This window comes from Bombina bombina, chromosome 11, assembly GCF_027579735.1.
Source record: "Bombina bombina isolate aBomBom1 chromosome 11, aBomBom1.pri, whole genome shotgun sequence".
Classification (NCBI taxonomy): domain Eukaryota; kingdom Metazoa; phylum Chordata; class Amphibia; order Anura; family Bombinatoridae; genus Bombina; species Bombina bombina.
The window spans coordinates 198,600,521-198,621,377 of NC_069509.1; positions in this window are offsets into that span (position 1 = coordinate 198,600,521).

Consider the following 20,857-nt stretch of genomic DNA (forward strand, 5'->3'; position numbering starts at 1 on the left):
GAAGAATCTAGCACAAACTTACTTCACCACCTCCATGGGAGGCAAAGTTTGTAAAACTGAATTGTGGGTGTGGTGAGGGCTGTATTTATAGGCATTTTAAGGTTTGAGAAACTTTGCCCCTCCTGGTAGGAATGTATATCCCATACGTCACTAGCTCATGGACTCTTGCTAATTACATGAAAGAAAGTAACAATAAAAACACCACCTACTGAGCCTCTTCCCCAGTGCCTGCTATTGCTGCCAATAATAAATGCTCGCCCTAGCAATAGGCGAAAGTCTCTTGTCCCACAATCATATTTTTTTTTAAGGAAGATACATTTAATGTTACCTTTAAAAAGAAGAGAAAACAACAAAGGCGCTCTTGACTGTCTATGAAATATAATATAATCAGCACCATATGACCGATCATATACCCCTGGGATCAGCTGCCTCAAGGCTATGCACAGTTTCTGCATTTTTTTTTTATTATTTTTTTTTATTTTTTTTTGCTTTTTCAAAGAAGCTTTATTAATGTTCAATGAGAGTTACAAAAAAAGAAAGAAATCAAATAAGGCATCGCAGCAAACACAGCATAACAAAATCAACATATATAACTTAACATTACATTTGGAAAGACATAGCAGACCATGTACAAATAACCAAGTTCTTTCATCGAACAACCTAGAAAACAGAATTAAAGTGCTTGTTACAGAAGCATTAGTTATTTTGTTGTGAAGAAACTTATTTCCCAGCAGCAATGCCTGAACCAGCCAAGCCAGCGCCTAAGAAGGGCTCCAAGAAAACTGTAACAAGTATCATTTCATAAAGGGTTAACTCTGTTCAGTTTTGAGAAAACTATTTTCTGAGGCAGGTTTCCTAGCATATTGTGTACTGTAATTAAGTTTGTGATAAGCATTCACTGCTAGGTGATAAGAAGGACTCAATTGTTTTCTTGTGTGTACTTGTTATCTGCGGTGGCCTGTCCAAGGGCTTTGTCTAAATGTGTGATGGGGGATTTTATGCTTCCCCCCCTGGGAGTGCCCTGTGTGCATGTAACCTAAATAAAAAAGCAGGCTGGGCATCCCAGTCCTCAGTTCTTGGTTGTCCCTCAATCGCAGCGTTGACTCGTTTTTGTGGGCAGAAGGGTATCCTAGCTGTACTACAGCTAAGGGGGATTATTCTACATTTGCGAGACTCATATAGAATACTATGGAAAGCAGTTTCTCCCCTCTTCAGCAATAGGAATCCAGGCTACTAAGCGGTCCATCTCTCAGCGAGACTAAGGGTAACCGTAACATTTGGCGGCAGCGGTGGGATTTTTCCTGGATTTCCTAGGAGAGGTACAGAACGGATGGAGAGCGCTTACGAAAAATTGAAGCGTACAACCCTAAAGGATTTACTTGAAAGCAGAGGGGGGTACGCCAGCAACCGGCCGAGGAGAGAGCTGATCGCAGAATTGACCGAACTGGATCAGAGCTTCACAATGGCGGAAACACCGACCACGATTAGTGACGAAAAAACCAGGATTGTTCGGGAGAGGCTCTCACTGTACGGGCCGAACCCCTCCATGGAATTGGTACAGCAGTTGATGGCGGAAGCGGACAAGGATATACGAGAGACTCGAGCCCACGAACTCAACCTAGCGAACGCACACCGCAATGCTGAAGCCCCGCAGGTAATCATCCCTGTCGAAAATGCTGGGAGGCCCAAGATACCCTATGCGGCATTTCGACCCTTCCTAGAGAGCGAGACAGGGATTGATGAATATTTGGCGGACTTCGAAAGGCAATGTGCCCTGCACCAGATTCCCAACAGGGAGTGGCCCACGATATTGTCTGGGAAACTATCCGGGCGAGCCCTGGAAGCCTTTCGTACTCTGGGTGCTGAGGAAGTGACACAGTATGAGCTAGTTAAGGAGACACTGTTGCGACGGTACGCAGTAACTCCGGACGCGTATCGCCGACAGTTTCGGGGCACGAAAAAGAAGCCTAACGATACCCATATGGAATGGGCGCACCGAATGCGGAGAGCGGCAAATCACTGGATGAGCGGAAGTAAAGCGGTGACTGGTGAGGAAATTTTACAATTGTTTCTCTTAGAACATTTTTATAATGGCATGGAACAGCAAGGGAAGGAATGGCTGCGAGACAGGCGACCTTCTACCTTAGAAGAAGCAGCCAAATTGGCCGATGAACATTATGACTCCCGTCTTCACGAACCCAGAGAGGTTTACCGTGCACCCCCTCGTGCTGAATTCCGAGCCCCGGTGCCCGCAGGGCCCGCCCGACACCCAGGACCACCCAATAACAGCTCTGAGCGTCCCAGACCGACTTGCCACCGATGCAAGCAACCAGGGCATTTCATGGCTAGCTGCCCCCTTAATACGCACCAGACACCCAGGAATTACAATTACCCCTCTGGGGCATATCGTCCGGCCCGGACCCTCTGTGTTAACCAAGAGGCCCCTATGGAGGAATATTTGGGGCCGCTTCACGAGGCGGACCCTGTATATGCTGCCTCAGATAACCGCCAGCACCATCGGCAGAAGGTATGGCTCGAGGGGCGATCTACCGAGGGATTGAGAGACACAGGGGCTACTATCACGCTGGTACAGAGTCATTTGGTGCCAGAGCACAAGCGATCTGGACAGACTGTGGCCGTTAGAGTGGCGGGGGGGGGATGTGTACAAAATTCCAACAGCTAAAGTGCATCTTGATTGGGGAGCGGGAAAGGGGGCTGTGAACGTGGGCATAATGGATAATTTACCTGCCGAAGTACTACTGGGCAATGATTTGGGCCCCATGACTTCTGCCTATGCTCCAGTATGCAACAACGAGGCGGACCCAGTGACTACACGGGCCCAAGCCCGGACGGAGCGAGAACTCTCACCAGTGCGGGAGACACAGGTAAGACCTACCCCGACATTGCCTGACATGTTAGGCCCCATACCCTGGGACACCCCAGATGCTTTCGAGACAGAGTCTAAGACTGACCCGACCTTACAAAAGTACCGGGAACGAGCAGAGACCGGAGGGGGCGGGGCAGATAATGAAACATTCTTATGGGAAAAAGGGAAACTATACCGCTGGACAGAGAAAAGGGGACAGCGTAGGCGACAGCTGGTAGTGCTCCACAAATACCGTCAAGAAATCCTCAAGATAGGCCATGACATCCCCTTAGCAGGCCACCTAGCTGTAACCCGTACCCTACACCGCATTACTCACACGTTCTTTTGGCCAGGGGTACACGCCGACGTTAGAACTTACTGTAACACCTGCGATGTGTGTCAACGAGTAGGAAGGCGAGGCGATCACCCTAAAGCCCATCTAGTAAATATGCCCATTGTAGAGGAACCCTTCAGCCGGGTTGCTATTGACCTAGTGGGACCACTGGCTACCCCTAGTCCCTCCGGTAAGCGCTACATTCTTACCGTAGTGGACTACGCTACCAGGTACCCAGAGGCTGTCGCCCTATCCAACATACAAGCGGATACGGTAGCGAATGCACTAGTACAGGTGTTCTCCCGGGTAGGATTTCCAAAAGAAATCCTATCCGACCGAGGCACCCAATTTACGGCTGAATTGACCCAACAACTCTGGCAGGTTTGCAAAATTAAGTCCCTCCTGAGCTCCCCATACCACCCCCAGACGAACGGGCTGTGTGAGAGGTTCAATGGGACCCTCAAGCAAATGCTCAAGACGTTCACTCAGGAATACCGAGACTGGGAACGCTTCCTGCCGCACCTCCTTTTTGCTTATCGGGAGGTGCCCCAGGAAACGACAGGGTTCTCTCCCTTCGAGTTGCTCTACGGAAGAAAGGTACGGGGACCCCTAAACCTGATCCGGGAGCACTGGGAGGGAGAGATGGAGACTGACGGTGTCCCCATTGTGCCATACGTGCTGGAACTCAGGGACCGAATGGAGCAATTAGCCAAATCCGTGCGGGCTAATCTCCAGTCGGCCCAGAGAAGACAGAAAGTATGGTACGATCGGGGGGCCCGAAAGAGAATCTTTACCATAGGACAAAAGGTGTTAGTACTTAAGCCGGTGAAGACAGACAAATTGCAGGCGTCCTGGCAGGGCCCCTACCAGATCGTAGAGAAAAGGGGAGACACCACTTATGTGATAGCTAGCTGCCACGACAACAATCTTAGAAAGACATTCCATGTAAACATGCTCAAGGAATATTTTGAGCGACCAGAGAACGTGACGGCCATATGTTGTTCCCCTCAGGAAGGCCCCGACAGTCTACCCATTCCAGACCTATTAGAAAAGAGTCTCCCCACAGGTATAGTGGCTCAGGTTCAGATAGGAGACCGACTTAGCCCCACTGAAAGGGAGCAGCTCAACCAACTCCTACAGTCCAAACACCTCACCTTCTCCCCGAAGCCAGGGTACACTACTTTAACCACCCACCAGGTAGATACTCCGGGACAAGCTCCCTTGCGCCAGGCTCCGTACCGAATCCCCGAAGCAGTTAGGATAGGAATGAAGAAGGAGATCGATGAGATGCTCCAACTCGGGGTAATTGAGCCCTCCGATAGTCCCTGGGCCTCCCCAGTTGTCTTGGTGCCCAAGAAAGATGGGACCACCCGGTTCTGCGTAGACTATCGGAGGCTCAATGAAAAGACCGTGACGGACGCTTACCCCATGCCCAGGGTAGACGAGCTACTCGATCGTATAGCCAGGGGAAATTACCTGACCACTATTGACCTCTGCAAAGGTTACTGGCAGATTCCCCTGGCCCCGGAGGCTATCCCCAAGTCGGCATTCGTCACCCCATTCGGCTTATATCAGTTTAGGGTAATGCCGTTTGGGATGAAGAATGCCCCAGCTACATTCCAGCGCTTGGTGGATAGGCTCCTGGATGGCTTCCAGAGTTTTGCTTGCGCCTACCTGGACGACATAGCGATCCACAGTGAGTCATGGGAGGACCACTTAGCTCACATAGGAATGGTTCTGGATCAGATCCGGGCTGCTGGCCTGACTCTGAAGCCAGAAAAATGCCACTTTGGGATGGCCGAGGTACAGTACCTGGGTCACCGGGTGGGGTGTGGAAAGCAGCGACCAGAGCCGGCCAAGATAGAAGCTGTCGCCAATTGGCCCACCCCCATCACTAAGACTCAGGTCCTAGCCTTCCTGGGCACGGCAGGGTACTATAGACGGTTCGTACCAGACTACAGCACACTTGCCAAACCCCTGACTGACTTGACCAAGAAGAACTTACCTCGACAGGTCCTGTGGTCTCCCCACTGTGAAACGGCTTTCCAGGCTCTCAAAAATGCTCTAATTAACGCTCCTGTCTTGGCGGCTCCAGCCCTTAACAAACGTTTTATCGTCCACACAGATGCTTCCATGTTCGGGCTGGGAGCCGTCCTCAGCCAAGTAGGCGAAGATGGAGGGGAGCATCCAGTTGCCTACATCAGCCGGAAGCTCCTGCCCCGCGAAGTCAGCTATGCAGCGGTCGAAAAGGAGTGTTTGGCTTTGGTGTGGGCATTAAAGAAATTGACTCCCTATTTATATGGGCAGGAGTTCACTCTGGTCACCGACCATAACCCGTTGGTGTGGCTGAACCGGGTCTCTGGAGATAATGGCAGGCTATTACGTTGGAGTTTATCGTTGCAACCCTTCAATTTCACCATTACTTACAGACCTGGGAAACAGAATGGCAACGCCGACGGGTTGTCCAGACAAACCGACCTCAGCCCCGCATAACCAGCGGTCTGGACAGCCTTAGTCTGCCCCGAAAAGGGGTCAGACCGTGTCTGCCAGAGTGTTCCACAGAAAGGGAGCACTGTTACAGAAGCATTAGTTATTTTGTTGTGAAGAAACTTATTTCCCAGCAGCAATGCCTGAACCAGCCAAGCCAGCGCCTAAGAAGGGCTCCAAGAAAACTGTAACAAGTATCATTTCATAAAGGGTTAACTCTGTTCAGTTTTGAGAAAACTATTTTCTGAGGCAGGTTTCCTAGCATATTGTGTACTGTAATTAAGTTTGTGATAAGCATTCACTGCTAGGTGATAAGAAGGACTCAATTGTTTTCTTGTGTGTACTTGTTATCTGCGGTGGCCTGTCCAAGGGCTTTGTCTAAATGTGTGATGGGGGATTTTATGCTTCCCCCCCTGGGAGTGCCCTGTGTGCATGTAACCTAAATAAAAAAGCAGGCTGGGCATCCCAGTCCTCAGTTCTTGGTTGTCCCTCAATCGCAGCGTTGACTCGTTTTTGTGGGCAGAAGGGTATCCTAGCTGTACTACAGCTAAGGGGGATTATTCTACATTTGCGAGACTCATATAGAATACTATGGAAAGCAGTTTCTCCCCTCTTCAGCAATAGGAATCCAGGCTACTAAGCGGTCCATCTCTCAGCGAGACTAAGGGTAACCGTAACAGTGCTGCTAAGGACAAATTGTCTCTGACAAAATAGAAGTACAGAATAAGAATTTAGGGAGGGGAAGAAAAGTAAGGAAGGAGGAGAAGGAAAATAGGGAAGGGGGGGGAGCGGGTATCGAGGCGCCGGGTAACTGAAAGAAGCTAGCCTTATATTGTGTAGACCAGGTCAGTCTGTGGACAGGAGGTTGGGTTTCCAGAGCGTATCGTGGTTATGTTTCCAATCTGCCCAAGTTAGCTCAAATAGATCTGAGTTACCTAATTTATAGAAGATATCTTTCTCCATAGTGTATAAGTAGGCCATCAAACTACATATAATAGACCAGTTCGGAGGGTGTTCTTTCTTCCAGTCACATGCTATAGTGTGTTTAATTGACATGAAAAGATATATGCATATGTACGAGTGATGTTTTGGAAGGGAGTGTATTCCTATGTGTAGTAGGGCTACCGCAGGCGATCTGTGAAGATATATGCCTAATTTTGACAATACCAGAAAGCAAGTGTTCCATAGGGGGCGAAGCTTGGGGTATTCCCACCAAATATGCGTTGTGTTACCCCTCTGGCCACAATTTCTCCAGCAGTCCGGAGATGCACTCGAAAACATTTTGGATAGTCTGGTGGGGACATAGCACCAGTGCGCCAATAATTTGTAGTAGGTTTCGTACAGGGTGGTACAATGAATAGCCTTTTGCGTAAGTTCTACATTTAAACCCTTTTTCTGGAGTGAAATACGACATGTGAATTACTTTCAAACGGGACTCCCTCCAGGCTGAGGAAAGAGTTGTTTGCATAACAACTTGAATTGAAGAATGTAATAATTTGGGATCTAGTTCTTGCATTAATAGTGCAGCCCACTTGATACATAGCTTATGCAGGTTCAATGTTCCCCGGTCTGAGACTAGGGCATTATACCCTGGAGTAATTGACATGCGTCCATTTTTAACTAGTACCAACCAATTTTCGATATTTCCCAATGACCAATTCCAGCCGTGATCAGTTATCAGTTTTTGAGCGTAATGTCTCGCTTGAAGATAAGCAAAGAAATTTCTTTGTGGAAGATTAAATTCATGCCTAAGGGAATCAAATGTTTTAACACATTGTCTTTCCAAGTCTATTATTTGTATTACATTAACAAGACCCTCATGCTTCAATTTTGAAAAGAGTACTGAATTTAGACCTGCTGGGAATTGAGGATTCCCCAGAAGTGGAAGATATCTTGAGACTCGGTATTCTATAACTAGCCTATTACACATCTTTTTCCAAGCCAAAATTGGGTTATATATAGATCTCAATTTCTTTAATGCAGGAGGTATAAAACCAACATTAGCGTAAATAAGTGCAACCAGAGAAACGGGATTTGTTATATTTTTTTCAAGATTGTTATTAGTAATGTAATCTTTTAAAATATCCAGTCTGTTACTATGCGAGCCAGAGAGACATAGTTATAAGCCTTAAGATCAGGTAAAGCTAGACCCCCATATTTTATGGGGAGATAGAGCTTCTGCAGGGAAATTCTAGACCTCTTGTTTTGCCATATAAAAGACCGCAAGGCTGAGTCAAAGGATGTCAGATCTTTTTTCCTAAGTATTACAGGAGTATTTTGAAGAATGTAGAGTATTTTTGGAAGTAAAATCATCTTGTAAGCAGCTATTCATCCCGAAAGGGACAGCGGTAAATTATGCCAGTTTTTAAAAGTATCTTTAATTTTATTTATAATTGGTGTAATATTTAGGGAGTACCATTTATCAGGGTTCGGAGATATCATAATTCCTAGATATCTAAATGACTCCTGGACTATGGAAAAAGGTATATTTATGCATGGTTCCTTAGTCTGTTTAATCCAGAGAAATTCTGATTTTGTGACATTCACCTAGTATCCGGAAAAAGATCCGAATTGTTGTAAAATTAGAAGAAGTCTGGGTATATTTGTTTTGGTGTTAGTCATATAGATCAGAATGTCATCTGCATAAAGTGCAATTTTTGATTTGTGACTGCCTATTTTAATTCCCTCTAATTGCTGTCTTATTGATATGGCAAGCGGTTCAATAGCAATATCAAAAAGGAGGGGGGACAGGGGGCAACCTTGCCGAGTCCCTCGCCGCAGGAGAATATCCTGTGAGAGAGACCAGTTAACTATCATCCTTGTAGATGCTTTACGGCACAGATTTGTGACAAACTTAAGAAAATTGCCTTTCAGCCCAAATTGCTCTAGTGAAAATAGAAGATGGTCGTGCTGAACCGAGTCAAAAGCCTTCTCGGCATCTATGGCTAGAATTGCCTGATCCATGTTAGGCCCCTCCCCTAGTGAATCTGAACCATCATTTGTTCTAAAATAATCAATAATAAAGCATGAGTTCTCTGATTTTAGCGGACAAATTTCTATTCTTTATAAACACAGCTTGATCAGGGTTAATAATAAGAGGCAGTACTAATTGCAGCCGTTGGGCTAGTATGGAAGTTAAAAGTTTGTAATCTGAATTCATGAGAGCAATAGGTCTATAAGATTCCTTTAATACTGGGTCTTTCCCTTTTTTTAGAAGCAGCGTCGTGTAGGATGCTGAAAAATTTGCCGTAGGCTCATTGCCCTGCACATATATGTAATTAAATAGAGCAGTTACATAGGGTGTTATACTTTGTGAAATTATTTTGTAGAATTCGTTAGGGAGTGCATCTGGGCCAGGAGATTTATTAGAGGGTAAGTTTTTAATTGTGTTGGCCACTTCTAAGTTGGTTATAGGAGAATACAACTGTTCTAGTGCATCCGAAGGTATTAAGGGATGCAAAATCTTTTTCCAAAAGTCATCTCTTTGTGTGGTATTCAGAGGTTCAGAGTTATATAAGTCAGTATAATAGTTAAAAAAGGTTCTGGTAAGGTCTTCAGAAGACCTAACTTTTTGACCATTAACATTTAATGCGTCTATCATCTGAGAGCCCTTTTCCTGTTTAAGAAGTTTTGCCAGCAGTTTACCTGATTTATTCCCATGCCTATGTAATTTTGCAGAGAATCTGATATCCTTTTGTGTTGATTTAAACAACAGCAATGAGTCCCTTTCTCCTAACTCTGCGATATACTTAGCCCAGTTTAGCTGTGTGCTTTCGATTAAATAAGAGTTATACGCATTTGTCACTGCACGTAAAAGCTCATTCTCCCTTTTTTTTAAGTTTTTTGCTTCGTGTGATGGTGTATGCCAGAATTTCTCCCCTTAAGACCGCTTTTGCGGTTTCCCAAAATAAGTCAGGGCGATTCAGAGCTTCCGAATTAAATGTCATGTATTCCCTGAATTTTATTTCCAACCAATTTTTGAACTTAACATCTGATGCCAGGTATGTAGGAAAAAAAATCGATTATTCCTTAAATGGGAGGCGTCTATTTGAAACTCAAGGGAAATAGGAGCATGATCTGAAATGACTATAGGTGAAATTTGAGCAAAAACTTTCCGTTTACATAAACGTTCATCCAGTAAAAGTAAGTCAATTCGTGAAAGCAATTTATGTGCTTTTGACATGCATGTGTAATCACGTGTATCGGGGTGTTGTAATCTCCAAATGTCATGGATTTTGAGATTATTGAACATTCTTAAAAACAATTTTGCCTCTAATTTGTCCCTTTTGGTCTTTTGAGTGGCTGAATTTTGCCGCATTCTATCTAGGGGGTATTGTGGGGCCATATTAAAGTCACCACCCATTATTAAGAAACCCTCTGCACATTCCATGAGCCTGGCTTGTAATCTTTCCCAAAATAACAAATTAAAAATATTCAGAGCATATACATTACATATGGTGTAAAGGGTATTGGCAATTTTAACCTTTAGTATAAAATATCTCCCTTCCCGGTCTGATTCAGTGCCTATCGTTTCATATTTGAGTTTCTTTCCCATCAGAATGGCCACCCCACCCTTGCGTTTCACACTAGGTGAAAAAAAAACTTCTTTTACCCAGGAAGACTTTAACTTGAGAACTTCTTCGGCTCTCAAATGCGTCTCTTGTAACAATGCAATAGACGTGTTCTCTTTCTTTAAATATATTATCATTTTTCTTTTAATGGGGGATGTAAGGCCGCCAATGTTCCAAGATATAATTTTAAATCTGGTTGCCGTACTAATTATTTACACGTAGGAGAGGGAGAGGGAGAGGAGAGAGGAAAAAAAAAAAATGAAGAAAGAGAAGAAAACATAATAAAAGGTTGAGAGTTTTGCCACACATACTCTCAACCAAACCAGACTGCAGGGGTTCAGCCATCATTAAAACGAGAAAAGGGAATAAAGGGAATTTAATGCATAGGGAAGAAACACAAAAAGAAACATAGGCATCTTTAGTTAACACCTATATCAGCATATCTCTACCTATTTTTCTGACTGATATTTACATAAAATTTACCTGCTGCTGTAGCGGTGTCAAAAAAATGAATATCATCATCGCATACCACTCGAAGCCTTGCTGGGTGTAAAATAGTAGCCCTTAACGAATGCTGTATAAACTTTATGCACCATGGGGCTAATTCCCTTCTTTTCATTGCAGTATCTACTCCATAATCCTGAAATATAAAAATTTGTGTACCCCCCAGAAAAACAGGTTGATGCTTTCGATAAAGTTGGAGGAAAGTTAGTTTATCCTGATAATTCAGGAATTTAACTATGATGGGTCTTGGTTTGGTTTTATTCAAAGCTACTGGGCCCAATCTATGGGCACGTTCTATAATTATATTTGGATAGTTTTCAGGAAACTGTAAGATTTGTGGCAATGTATTTGTAAAAAATTTAGTCAGGTTCTCAAACTGTTTTTCTTCTGGGATACCTATTATTCTTAGGTTATTCCTTCTAGCACGATTTTCTAAATCCTCAACTTTATTTTGCAGTTTAAGAATATTTGAGGTAGCTAACTCAAACTTGCTATTCTGAGTGGTAGTGAAGTCCTCTAGATCAGAAACTCTCTGTTCTACTTCGGAAAGTCTATTAGCAAATTGTTTAATTTCTGATGCGAGAAGTGCGATGTCTTGTTTTATCTCATGTTTTAAGGCATCTAGTTTAGGTGCAAGAGCTTCTGAGATGTTGCTAACTAAAGTTTGCATGTCATTGTGATCCTGTGTGATTAGTGTGTTACGCGGGGGTGTCTGAACCTCTGCAAGGGCCTCATTAGAGGTTTTGGTTTTTTTGTCCCTCTGTCTTGCTGCCATGACTGGGGGTGAAGATTTGTTGTGTGCGTGAAGAAATGTATCCATAAACTATAGTGAGAGTGAAAGAAAGAAAAAAGAAAAATATTGTGAGTGCAGCAAGGGAAGGAGTGCGTGAAGTGAAGGAAAAGTGAAAAGAAGGAAAAGTGAAAAGGAGGAAAAAAAAAAAAAGGGGAAGGGGGGGAGGGGAGAGGAATCTCCTGGTGAAAAGGGGAAAAAAGTGAATTTATTAATTTATTGATAGGCAGTCATAGAGTGAAACAGAAAGGGATCTTTATCAGTGTAAACTATGGCCTTGTGCTGCTTTTAATATAGGAGGTTTTAGTGAAGACTTAAGTTGTGTGTTTTTTCCACTTATCAATTAAGCAGCTTAATTGAAGATTTATTCAGCAGATGCCCTAAGCACTAACAGTTCCACATTCTAACTCAAAACATTATTCATGTCAGTTTTTACATTTCCTTATACTAACAAGACTTTTCTGGAGTTGTTATAATATATCTAGACAAACTTCTCCAAGGAAAGGTAATTCTAAACTGGATTAGCTACCTAAATTACAATCAAGCCTTTACATGTTTTATATTTATTTAGGCAGTTTACTCAGGGAGCTGAGGGGCTATATTCTCCAGACCTTGGTCATTAAGCACCTGTGATTTTATTTATTTGGTATCTATAATATTGGTGCTAAGAGACTAGCTTTTACCATGAGTAAATCATTAAAGAAACCAGTTAATAATATTTTGCACTAACACATGATACTTTACATGTTACTATCATGCGCACAGTAACATTTATAAGAAAATAAAAAGAGCAAGAAAAAATAAACAGCAAGGAGAACAAAAAACAGAAAAAAAACACAAAAAAAACCCAGTGTCCAGCAATCTTTGCACTTAAGGATATGCAGTTCAATTTGCTTGCATTTTGTCCCAGTATAACAGCTTTTTACTCGCCTCCATGATGAGACAAAATAGGAAAAAAAGCAACAGCCAGGCAAAAATTCCCAGATATCTAATGTATCACTGTGTTAAATTTTAATTGTAGCAAGTTCACTTTTGCTGGCACGACAGAAACTGCAGCTAGTGTTTCAGTTAAATTGTTGCAAAACGACTCATATACTTTACCGTCCTTAGCTGCAGCTGTGACCTGTAAGAGACCTCCTGGGAGACAAGCCCCCCTCACGCAGCACCGGTGGGAGGGGGGGTACCTATGCACAAACAATACCCGGCTGCTCTGCAATTTTTGCAACTTTGGTCAGAGGCGGAGAAGCAGGAAAAGGAAACTGACCAGAGCCGGACAGATTACCCCGCAGCAGTTTCTGACCCGGGTCCCTCACGCAGCACCGGTGGGAGGGAACTCCAGGATGAAGGAAACAACACTCCCAGATCTGCGCTACCTCTCGTATCTCCGCGATACCAGGATGGGCCACAGAACCTGCGGCAGGAACCAGGAGAAGGGCGAACCAACCGGGAGACAACGAGCAGGTCCCTGCTCCAGGGCAGGACCGCTCACAGGAAACAGCACCGGTCCCTCTTCCGCCTCTCAGCCCAGCGTCAAGCAGGTTTGATGAATCTTTTCCCGTGGCTGTAATATGTCCACTAAGCCTAGCGGTAGGGAAAGAGTTCCGTCCTCCGTTAAGCCCCACACTCAGTATACCAGGACAATGAGCAGTGAAAGCGTCTTATGGGGAAATCTCTGGGAAAGATATATACACCGTGCGTATACTGGTTACAGTTTGAAATTTGGGTGCTTTCCCCCTTGTCTTTTTGCGCTGCGAGTAATGTTATGGAGGTATAAAAATGGTGATCCTGTAGTTGCTGCTATGCAGCTTAGTGCATTGACAAGGCACTTTTGGATTCCGTTAGCGATGGTAAGGGCTATGCAGGCTACCCTAAGTCTGAGGGTTGAAGCGCTGTATCTCGCCAAACAAGCTTGCAGTGGAGCAAGGGATCAGAGCAGGTGTAGCACCTGACCATACACCTGGGCTCCTCCTCCGGAAGTCCCCCTTTTGCGTAAGTTCTAAAGAGCGCCCCCAAGTTTCTGTCCCTACAGAAATCCCTAAGAGGGACTCCCCTACCTTTGAAGATGGGCTAGTGTATCTGAGGATGGAGTACACCCTAATAGGGTGTAATGGGAGGACAGAGGCCTACGGAGTCTGTTACCCTGCTTCCAGAATGACTCCCAAGGGGTCAGCGGGCGGGCCAGCGTGGGCTTGAAATCCCAACTTAGCAAAAAAATTTTGATTCTGTGGTATTCGAACAATAAGTATCGCGGAAGAACAAGACCAGCTCCAAGCTGGGAGATGTGCTTAAAACCATCACACGGGGCGGTAAGCCAGAGGTCAGAGACTGTAGTGATCCCCAGCTGGGCCCATTTGAATGGGTGGGTATCCTGCTAACCCGTAAGAAGGCCAGCAAACTAAGTTATAGGGAAGGGTGTGGGGCTATATATGGAGAATGACAAAGTTTGTCCCAAGAATTTAGGCATTCGTGGACAATAGTATTTATCAGATCTAGTTCTCTGCGACAATGCTGAGGTGTCCAGATTAGGTCTCGAAGATCTAAGATAAAAGGCAATGAAGCCTGTTCAATGGCCCTCCATCTACATAAGGAGTGTTTAACTCCCTATTGTGCAACATGAGTGAGCATTGCTCCTTCATAGTATCTTACCACAGAGGGAGACCCTATACCTCCACAGTTCTTAGGGAGCTAAAGAGTTTTGTGTGCCACTCTGGGGGGCTTACCATGCCAGATGTGTTTAGTAAGTTCACTCTGAAATTGTAAAAGAATATGCTTAGGGACCTTAACAGGAAGACAACAGAACAGATATGTAAGCCTAGGTAGGAAGGATATTTTAACTGCTGCTATCCTGCCTAGCCATGAGACATGGGTCAAATTCCAATTTTTTTTGACGGATCGGAGCTCCTAAAATAATGGAAGATAATTATCCTTGACGACTCAATTTAAGTCACCAGATAACTTGACGCCTAAATGAAGGACTGAGGACTCCGTCCAGTTGAAGGCAAACTTTGACTTCAAAGGAGTTAATAGGGAGCTTTGGATGCCCTGGGTGTAGATATCAGTCTTTGAAAGGTTTAGCCTGTAATAGGAATGGGCATTGAAGGATTCTAAAATTTGCAGTAGTCTGGGAATAGTGAGTGCAAGATCTGATGAGAAGAGAGTAACGTTGTCTGCAAATAAGGCGATTTCATGTACAGTACCAAAAAAAGAGTCACTCCCTTAATTTGAGAATTGACTCTAATCTGCTCAGCTAGCGGGTCGATGGCCAACGAAAATAATAGAGGCGACAGGGGACAGCCCTGTCTAGTGCCATTTGTTATATTGAATGAAGTAGACTGGAAACCGAGTCCTCTCACCAGGGCAGAAGGGGCAGAATATAGAGCCTTAATTGCACTAATCAAGTCGCTGGGGAATCGGAAGACCTCGAGGACTTCCATAAAAACTGCCAGCGCATGCGGTCGAAAGCCTTCACAGCATCTAGTGAGATGATAGATAATGGCTTATGAAGACTAGTGGAGAGGCTGAGAATGTTCAAAAGGCACCGAGTATTATCAGGGCCTTCCCGTTTTGGGACAAATCCCACCTGATCAGGGTTAATGAGGTGCGGTAGGAGGTTTGCTATACAGTTAGCCAATAGTTTTGAATAGAACTTTATGTCGGTATTGATAAGCGATATTGGTCTATAACTGGCGCAGAGGGTGGGGTCTTTGTTAGGTTTTAATATCGTTATTATGGTCGCTTCAAGAAATTCTTTTTTGAAAGTGCCCTCTTTACGAGCTAGGTTGAAGAGCCTGAGAAGTAAGGGGGAGAGTTCCTGAATATAGATTTTATAGAAATGGACTGGAAAACCATCCGGACCAGAGGATTTAAAGGGCTTTGAATTTTTTAAATGTATTTATTTGTTTGGAGCTGCCGAAAAAGGCTCTCAAGGTAATACAACAAAAAAAACTAAGGAGCAACACCACGCAGTGTGTAAACATTTACATGTCATGAAACGAACAAATTTAAGACAATATCATGTACAAAGTAAAATAATAAAATAATATATATCAACACAACATCGCTATTTCATCCTTTTTTTCTCACTGCCATTCCAGCCCCGAGATGAAATAAAGTGATGCACTTGCAGGTAGGAATATAGGTCTTTACTTGATAGATCGAACTGGGATTTCAAATTATCAAAAGATATAATTACTCGTTCCTCTGTCAGAAATTGATGAACCAACTTAAGGTCTTTATTATGCCATTCTCTGAGTATCTTCTGGCAATTTCCCGGGGGGAATTCGGGGTTCCCCATCAGGGGTAAAAATTCAGAGAAGGTATAGTCTATACATATTTTGCCAAGCAAGAATTACACTTCCAACTGAAAGTAGCTTTTTTATAGTCCAAGGTATTTCTTTAAAATGAATATGCAACAAGGCTTTGAGTGAAAAAGGAAAGACTAAAGTATTCTCTATTTCTATTGTTGAAAACCAACTTGTACCTATAAGCCAATCGAGCGCAATTTTCCCTAGGGCTGCAACATTATAGAACTTTATATTTGGTAAAGCAAGTCCAGCGTCTTTCCGGGATTGCATCAATTTTTCTAATGCTATTCGCGATTTTTTCATATTATACCAAATAAATTGAGAAAAACTAGAGTTTAGTTTGCGTATATCCATATCGCTTAGTATTAACGATAAATTCTGTAAGGGAAAAAGAAGCCGGGGGAAGACAATTGTCTTAATAAGATTCACTCTAGCAGAGATTGATAGTGGAAATGTTGACCAAAGTTTCAAATCAGAATAGATTTTCTGTAATAAGGGATAAAAATTAAGCCCATACCATCTTGCGGGGTTTCTGTGCAGATAGATTCCAAGATATCTAAGGGACTCCAGCTCTTTAAACTCCGTATTAGTTATAGCAGGCCGTGTTTTGTATATCCACATCAACTCACTTTTATTATAATTCACTTTATAACCCGAGAATGTACTAAAAAAATTCAAACACTCTATGACTATAGGGATAGCTCTGGGAGTATTATATAAGAAAATTAAAATCTCATCTGCATACAATAAAGTTTTAAGAACCATCTTACCAATGGTGATCCCTTCTACGATATCTCTCAATCTTATAGCAAGAGGTTGGGCAACCTTGTCTTGTACCCTTTTTAAGTTTTATCCCGGGAGATAAATTATTGTTAATTAGCAGGTAAGATATAGGTGACTGGTAAATATTAAGGACAAACCTCACAAAATGATTTTTGAACCCAAATTTTTCGAGAGTCTGGAATAAGTATTCCCATTCTATAGAGTCAAAAGCTTTAACGGCATCAAGGGTTAGAAGGGCACAGTCATATTTGAAGAAACTTTCTGGCATTTGATCTTTATTCCATGTTTAATCTAATAATGTTATTACTTTCCGCATATTTTTAGATACATTCCTTGATTTCATGAACCCCGACTGATCTGGATGTATAATTTCATCAAGACAAACCATTAATCTAGCTGATAAAATAGATGATAATATTTTATAGTCCACATTAAGTACGGAAATCGGTCTATATGAGGCTGGATCCTCTATATCTTTATCTTTTTTAGGAATCAAAGAGATATTGGCAGCCGCAAAATATTCTGAAGGAGCGTTACCGTTCATAAAATAACTATTAAATAGTTTTTCTAAACTAGGTTTAATTTCTTCTACTAAGATTTTATAGTATTCTGCTGGTAAGCAATCTGGTCCAGCAGCTTTATTCAATTTTGCTTTTGCGATTGCATCCCCTATCTCTTGGCCGGATATAGGGGCATTAAGTTTCTCTAATAGATCTTGTGACACTCTAGGAATTTTTATTTGTGCCCAGTATTTTCCTAAATTTTGTGAATGACTAGTGCTCTTTGTATACAATTTTTCATAATAACAATATAATATTTTACTAATATCTGATACATCCGTATATCTCTTATCTTGATCTTTAATTGCTAATATATAATTTTTTTTATTTGTGGCTTTGACTAATTTAACGAGATATTTGGCTGAATAACCATAATGTCCCTTAAAGCGCAGATTTAATTTTATCTCTTCTTCGAAAGATTTCTGTTTTAAAAAGATATCTCTTTCCTGTCTGGCATTAACGTATCTCTCCCAGTGTATGTGGATTGGATTCCCAATATATTTCTTGTAGCTATTTCTAACTTGTTTTGACAATTGAGTTTCTCTCATATTATCTTTGCGTTTTTTTTTTTACACATATAAGCTTTTATAGTTTATTTTATTTTATTTTATAAACAGACACAATACAAAAAAAACAAAAAAAGGCAAATCAACACTCAAAAAATCGCTTAATATTAATACAGAAAGAAAATCTTAAGAAAGCTGAGGTTGAACCCGTGTATGGACCCATGCAAAAACCACTTGGTCCACTAGGATCTAATGGCATAATCTTCCTATCAGAATAACACTTGCTTACAACAGCCAATGACCATTCACCCAACATTGACAGTAAAAGGAAGGAAGGGAAAGAAGAAAAAAAAAAAAGGGATTACCTAAAAACCTCCTGTCCCCTCCACCCCTCCAAGGAGTCCCCCTCCATCCTATCACATTAAATTTGATTTATTTGTTTAAATTCCTCCCATTGGAAACGTATCAGCTGGAAAACCTCTTCTCTGCTCGATCTTAAATATGTATATTCTTCCAACAACAATAACTCATTAATTCTATCAATTAGCATTCCCTCCCCTGGGACATTTGGTTTTTTCCAGTTTCTGGCCAATAAGGATTTAAATGCATTTAATACATACATTATTAATTTGGCTCTTATTTTACCTATACCTTTAATGGGTTTATTTAATAGTGCTATGTATATATCCAACTCTAAATCCTCCTTCCCACTCAACTGCTGAATATATCCTGTAATTAGTTCCCACATACTTTTTACCCTGGGGCAATCCCACCATATATGTTGCATGTTACTTACTCCACCACAACCTCTCCAGCAATACTTGGAGGCATTAGGATATATGCTATGCAGCCTAGCTGGCGTTAAATACCATCTAGTAAGTATCTTATAATTTAATTCCTGGATGTTAGAGGAAGAAGATGATCTAGCTACATTAATGCATATAGACCGCCAGTCTGAGTCTTCTATTTGTCGTCCGGTCTCTATCTCCCATTTTTGCATATAACTCAGTTTTAAAAACTCTGTTGAATTGTTAAGGAGTTTATAACTGAATGAAACAGTTCTCCTAATTGGAGTTTCCGTATGACAAATTTTTTCAAAATTGGTCAGTTGTCTGACCAACTTTTCTTTCTCTAAATGGCATGCTACAAAATTTTGTAATTGCAGATACTTTAACCAATTGCCAAAAGTGCCATTGGTTAAATTTGACAGCTCCTGTTGGGGTTTGAGTTTCCCATTATCTAAAAATTGGTATATCGGTGTAGATTGAGTTAGATTTAGAGGGCTAGAATAACTAGCTATATGCCCGCCCTGAAACTCCACATTATTCGTAATCGGGAGGAGAGGTGAAGGTGTAGTTGAAATATGGGGATGCTCTGATGTGATTTTCCCCCAGGTTACAAAGATGTGCTTAATCATCGGGAACTGCATAATTTTTAGCGGTCTACTTTTGCTTGATGACCATATTAGTTTATTCATTGGTTGAGACGTTATGATATTATTTTCTAACTGTACCCACGCTTTATTCCTATGATTTATATGCCAATCTAGAATCCTTTGTAGAGTAATTGCTCTATGGTAATTTCTAATATTTGGCACACCTAGCCCTCCTTCTGATCTTGTCTTATACAGTATAATAGCTTTGATTCTTGGTTTAGTTTGGTTCCAAATAAAATAATTTATAATTTTCTGAAGTTTAGTACAATAGGTATAGGGAATATTAATAGGGATGGTCTGAAAAAGATATAGGATGCGTGGGAGGATATACATTTTAACAGTATGTATGCGCCCTAGCCATGATATCATTTTAGATCTCCATAAATTCTAACTGAATTTTAGCGGCTAACACAGAATAGTTTTCTGAAAAAAGGCGTGTATCATCAGCTTATAATTGAACCCCTAGATATTTCAGGGAAGAATCTTTCCAGACATATGTATTGCTCGCCTTACATTCACGATAGTCCCTAGATGACATTACAAGTTTAAGTGCTTCCGATTTAGTTTTATTAATGAGGAAATTCGAATAGCTTCCAAATTCCTGCAATATCTGATCTAATTTTTTAATAGATCTGACCGGGTCTGATATTGTGAGTAACACGTCATCCGCGTATAAAGATATCTTAAATTCTTGGGACCTTATTTTTATGCCAGAAATATTTTCATCCGAGCGAATTTTTGCAGCTAGAATCTCCATGGAAAGGACAAATAATAACGGGGATAGGGGACAACCCTGTCTCATTCCGTTTGTGATGTGAAAAGACTCCGAAAGTACCCCATTAATTTTTATTTTAGCCGATGGGAATGCATAGAGATGGAAGATACGTTGTATCATTTTTTCCCCAAAACCAAATTTATTCAGTGTTAATCTTAGAAAAGACCAGTCTAGCCGGTCGAAAGCCTTTTCTGCGTCCAATGAGAGCATAACCGACGGGATCTTATGTAATTTAACATACTTTATTAAATATAGAGCCTTGATGGTATTGTCCCTTGCTTCTCTACGTGGTACGAAACCTACTTGATCTAAATTTATAATTTCTGGTAAAACTTTATTAATTCTGTTCGCTATAAGTTTGGCATATATTTTTACATCATTATTCAATAGAGAAATAGGTCTATAGCTTGCTGGAATTTTAGGGTCTTTACCAGGTTTATGTAAGACAATAATCTTTGCTTCTAGCATTTCCTTTGCTAAAAGGGGTTCTGAGCTTGTTGAATTGAAATATAATAAAAGTTTTGGTGCCAGAGACTCACTAAATGTTTTATAATAATTAGAGGTAAAACCATCTATTCCTGGGCTTTTCCCAACGGCAAATTCTTTAATGGTCTGTATGATCTCTTGTAGGGAGAAGGGTTCGTCTAACATAACTTTTTGAGAGTCCGTTATATTGGGAATCTTTGTTTCATTGACATATTTAGCTTTATCTGATAAAATTCTTTTATCTTCATTTTGTTTGTCCAGATTGTATAGTTGTTGGTAATAACTTTGGAATGTCTTGGCAATATCCTGACTCCCTACCTTGGGGGTCCCGTCTATTATTTTAGCTACATATGTTTGTAAGGTTCTTTTTTTTAATGCTCGAGCTAATAATCTACCGGCTTTATTACCACCGTTAAAAAATACTTTTTTAATCTGTAACGCTCTCCGTTGTACTCC